Here is a 5,000-nt window from a genome sequence, read left to right as displayed (position 1 = left end):
GGAATTCCTCGTTCATGGGGAACAATTGCAAGCCCCAATCCCTAGCACGAAGGAGGTTCAGCGGGTTACCCCGACCTTTCGGCCTAGGAAGACACGCTGATTCCTTCAGTGTAGCGCGCGTGCGGCCCAGAACATCTAAGGGCATCACAGACCTGTTATTGCTCAATCTCGTGCGGCTAGAAGCCGCCTGTCCCTCTAAGAAGAAAAGTAATCGCTGACAGCACGAAGGATGTCACGCGACTAGTTAGCAGGCTAGAGTCTCGTTCGTTATCGGAATTAACCAGACAAATCGCTCCACCAACTAAGAACGGCCATGCACCACCACCCACCGAATCAAGAAAGAGCTATCAATCTGTCAATCCTTCCGGTGTCCGGGCCTGGTGAGGTTTCCCGTGTTGAGTCAAATTAAGCCGCAGGCTCCACTCCTGGTGGTGCCCTTCCGTCAATTCCTTTAAGTTTCAGCTTTGCAACCATACTTCCCCCGGAACCCAAAAGCTTTGGTTTCCCGGAGGCTGCCCGCCGAGTCATCGGAGGAACTGCGGCGGATCGCTGGCTGGCATCGTTTATGGTTAGAACTAGGGCGGTATCTGATCGCCTTCGAACCTCTAACTTTCGTTCTTGATTAATGAAAACATACTTGGCAAATGCTTTCGCTTCTGTTCGTCTTGCGACGATCCAAGAATTTCACCTCTAACGTCGCAATACGAATGCCCCCGCCTGTCCCTATTAATCATTACCTCGGGTTCCGAAAACCAACAAAATAGAACCGAGGTCCTATTCCATTATTCCATGCACACAGTATTCAGGCGGGCTTGCCTGCTTTAAGCACTCTAATTTGTTCAAAGTAAACGTGCCGGCCCACCGAGACACTCACTCAAGAGCACCCTGGTAGGATTGCAACGGGGTCCGCCTCGGGACGCACGAGCACGCACGAGGCGCGTCGCACGCCTTCAGCTCGCCCCACCGGCAGGACGTCCCACGATACATGCCAGTTAAACACCGACGGGCGGTGAACCAACAGCGTGGGACACAAATCCAACTACGAGCTTTTTAACCGCAACAACTTTAATATACGCTATTGGAGCTGGAATTACCGCGGCTGCTGGCACCAGACTTGCCCTCCAATAGATACTCGTTAAAGGATTTAAAGTGTACTCATTCCGATTACGGGGCCTCGGATGAGTCCCGTATCGTTATTTTTCGTCACTACCTCCCCGTGCCGGGAGTGGGTAATTTGCGCGCCTGCTGCCTTCCTTGGATGTGGTAGCCGTTTCTCAGGCTCCCTCTCCGGAATCGAACCCTGATTCCCCGTTACCCGTTACAACCATGGTAGGCGCAGAACCTACCATCGACAGTTGATAAGGCAGACATTTGAAAGATGCGTCGCCGGTACGAGGACCGTGCGATCAGCCCAAAGTTATTCAGAGTCACCAAGGCAAACGGACCGGACGAGCCGACCGATTGGTTTTGATCTAATAAAAGCGTCCCTTCCATCTCTGGTCGGGACTCTGTTTGCATGTATTAGCTCTAGAATTACCACAGTTATCCAAGTAACGTGGGTACGATCTAAGGAACCATAACTGATTTAATGAGCCATTCGCGGTTTCACCTTAATGCGGCTTGTACTGAGACATGCATGGCTTAATCTTTGAGACAAGCATATGACTACTGGCAGGATCAACCAGGGAGCTGCGTCAACTAGAGCTGAGCAGCCGGCCGCCCGGGAGTGTGTCCCGGGGGCCCGCGCGAACACGCAAGCGTCCGCTCAATTATTCTGCAAACAGGAGGAGGCTGAGCTCCCCTGCACAATACACCTCGAAACCCTCTCAGGTCCCGGCGGCGCGCAGCGCCGTCCTAAGTACTTGGTCGGGTTCGAGAGAGGCGCAATCGCCCGGAGTTTGGCGAGTAGACGCTTTAGGTGCGACCACCCGTGCTCCCAACTGAGCTTGCCGCTGCCGACAGAGGCCCGGGAGCGTGCTGTCGTGGCATTGCCGGCGGGAGACAACACGCGCCACCTACGGTGGCCGGCAGCTCCAACGCCAGCGCCACAGAAGGACAAAAGCCCCACTTGGGTGCCGAAGCGAACTCTCCCAGCACAGCGCACGCGCCAACACGTCCGCACAGCTGCGATACAAACCACCTGCGAGAACCGCAGAGGCGACCGAGCAGCAGACGGCGTCGCGGCGCCGAGCGCCGGGCGGCGGCGCATCCTCAGCGCACACAGTCCTCAATCGGACCAGCACACTGCAGATGTCCACCGCGCTTCGCACCGGGCCCGCGAGGACCTACTTTGGCCGCACGGCGCCGCGTGCAGGGTGCGCCGGCGCGCAGCTGCGCCGCCTGCCGCCTCCGTCGGCCGGCGCGCCTGCCACTGGCCGCCCCCACCAGCCGGCTGTAGCGCGTGCGCCCACGCACCGCGCGGCCAGCACGCCGGGAGGCCCCCCCTCACCGGCCGGGGACGGTCCCACCCAGCCACCGCCGCGTATCGCTTCACACCCACATGCCATTCACGTTCGTGGGCATGGTGGGTATCGCTGAAACAACCGGTTGGTAGCTCAACCGATCGTCGCCATCACTGATTCACCTCTAGCGAGAACAACCGCACCACAACCGTTTACCAGTTGTTCATTTGCGTAACGTCACCAGCAAACGTAGACGTCCATCGCCATTTGCAAATTCAACGATTGTTGCATGCCTGTGTCAGGTGTCACGACACACTATGTCTGCCCACATACACGCAACAACATGTGCACGCTTCGCGAACACGTGGAAGGTGGCCCCCGTACGTATGCGATGTCCATTGCGCGAACGACTGTCAACCGGCCTCTGTCGCATGTCGCAGATGTGGAACGCAGTGCACCATGCTATCACGGTGTGTGAGAAGAGACGACTACGTCTGACAACACGCGCCACTACATCAACAGACGGCTCATGCTGATCGCCATCCACGGCATACCATACTGCAATCCAGCTCTTATAGGGAGACGACACGTAGCTGAGTGCACAATATTTGGACCGTATGGTTCGCCGTTGTTGGCGCAGTCGTGGTACGGTCACACATGTACCACGATGTATCATTCAGTACATGAGGACCAATGTGCAGTACAGTGTGTGATTTGGACGTACAACATCAGCGGACAGTTGACACACGCCGTACCACAACGTAGGCTGTGCTTCGCCATGCAAATGCCAATGAACAACTGCGAAGGGCATTGAGCATGTACGTCCTGCTGCCATCCGCATTACAGTGTATAGCTGCAAGGTGTTTAACATGAAGCGATACTCTGGGGACCAGGCAGTGCGAGTAGCAAACTATATTGCGGGGGTTGCAGTTAGGCAACACCACACTAATTTAACGCGTCGTATGACAATTACAGAGCAGGTTAAGGCCCAACGTGTGTTGGGTTAAGGCCCAACGTGTGTTGGGTTAAGGCCCAACGTGTGTTGGGTTAAGGCCCAACGTGTGTTGGGTTAAGGCCCAACGTGTGTTGGGTTAAGGCCCAACGTGTGTTGGGTTAAGGCCCAACGTGTGTTGGGTTAAGGCCCAACGTGTGTTGGGTTAAGGCCCAACGTGTGTTGGGTTAAGGCCCAACGTGTGTTGGGTTAAGGCCCAACGTGTGTTGGGTTAAGGCCCAACGTGTGTTGGGTTAAGGCCCAACGTGTGTTGGGTTAAGGCCCAACGTGTGTTGGGTTAAGGCCCAACGTGTGTTGGGTTAAGGCCCAACGTGTGTTGGGTTAAGGCCCAACGTGTGTTGGGTTAAGGCCCAACGTGTGTTGGGTTAAGGCCCAACGTGTGTTGGGTTAAGGCCCAACGTGTGTTGGGTTAAGGCCCAACGTGTGTTGGGTTAAGGCCCAACGTGTGTTGGGTTAAGGCCCAACGTGTGTTGGGTTAAGGCGCAACGTGTGTTGGGTTAAGGCGCAACGTGGGTTACGTTAAGGCGCAACGTGGGTTACGTTAAGGCGCAACGTGGGTTACGTTAAGGCGCAACGTGGGTTACGTTAAGGCGCAACGTGGGTTACGTTAAGGCGCAACGTGGGTTACGTTAAGGCGCAACGTGGGTTACGTTAAGGCGCAACGTGGGTTACGTTAAGGCGCAACGTGGGTTACGTTAAGGCCCAATATAGGTTAGGTTAAGGCCCAATATAGGTTAGGTTAAGGCCCAATATAGGTTAGGTTAAGGCCCAATATAGGTTAGGTTAAGGTACAATATAGGTTAGGTTAAGGTACAATATAGGTTAGGTTAAGGTACAATATAGGTTAGGTTAAGGTACAATATGGGTTAGGTTAAGGTACAATATGGGTTAGGTTAAGGCGCAATATGGGTTAGGTTAAGGCGCAATATGGGTTAGGTTAAGGCGCAATATGGGTTAGGTTAAGGCGCAATATGGGTTAGGTTAAGGCGCAATATGGGTTAGGTTAAGGCGCAATATGGGTTAGGTTAAGGCGCAATATGGGTTAGGTTAAGGCGCAATATGGGTTAGGTTAAGGCGCAATATGGGTTAGGTTAAGGTACAATATAGGTTAGGTTAAGGTACAATATAGGTTAGGTTAAGGTACAATATAGGTTAGGTTAAGGTACAATATGGGTTAGGTTAAGGTACAATATAGGTTAGGTTAAGGCACAATATGGGTTAGGTTAAGGCGCAATATGGGTTAGGGTAAGGCGCAATATGGGTTAGGTTAAGGCGCAATATGGGTTAGGTTAAGGCGCAACGTGGGTTACGTTAAGGCGCAACGTGGGTTACGTTAAGGCGCAACGTGGGTTACGTTAAGGCGCAACGTGGGTTACGTTAAGGCGCAACGTGGGTTACGTTAAGGCGCAACGTGGGTTACGTTAAGGCCCAATATAGGTTAGGTTAAGGCCCAATATAGGTTAGGTTAAGGCCCAATATAGGTTAGGTTAAGGCCCAATATAGGTTAGGTTAAGGCCCAATATAGGTTAGGTTAAGGTACAATATAGGTTAGGTTAAGGTACAATATAGGTTAGGTTAAGGTACAA

General features: G+C 53.4%; 1 non-coding gene across 1 annotated transcript in view; it reads right to left on the bottom strand.

The window, feature by feature from the left end:
• LOC124588926 overlaps window positions 1-1,688 on the bottom strand; it is a 1,910-nt gene extending 222 nt beyond the window's left edge. The window contains exon 1 of the ribosomal RNA XR_006975846.1: window positions 1-1,688. This exon is cut by the window's left edge and continues 222 nt beyond it. This is a non-coding gene — a ribosomal RNA (small subunit ribosomal RNA).
• Between the last annotated feature and the right edge of the window lie 3,312 nt (window positions 1,689-5,000).

Source organism: Schistocerca americana, unplaced genomic scaffold (assembly GCF_021461395.2).
Source record: "Schistocerca americana isolate TAMUIC-IGC-003095 unplaced genomic scaffold, iqSchAmer2.1 HiC_scaffold_666, whole genome shotgun sequence".
NCBI lineage: Eukaryota > Metazoa > Arthropoda > Insecta > Orthoptera > Acrididae > Schistocerca > Schistocerca americana.
Note: the sequence above shows the minus strand (reverse complement) of the source record. Positions and strands in the feature narration are given on the sequence as shown.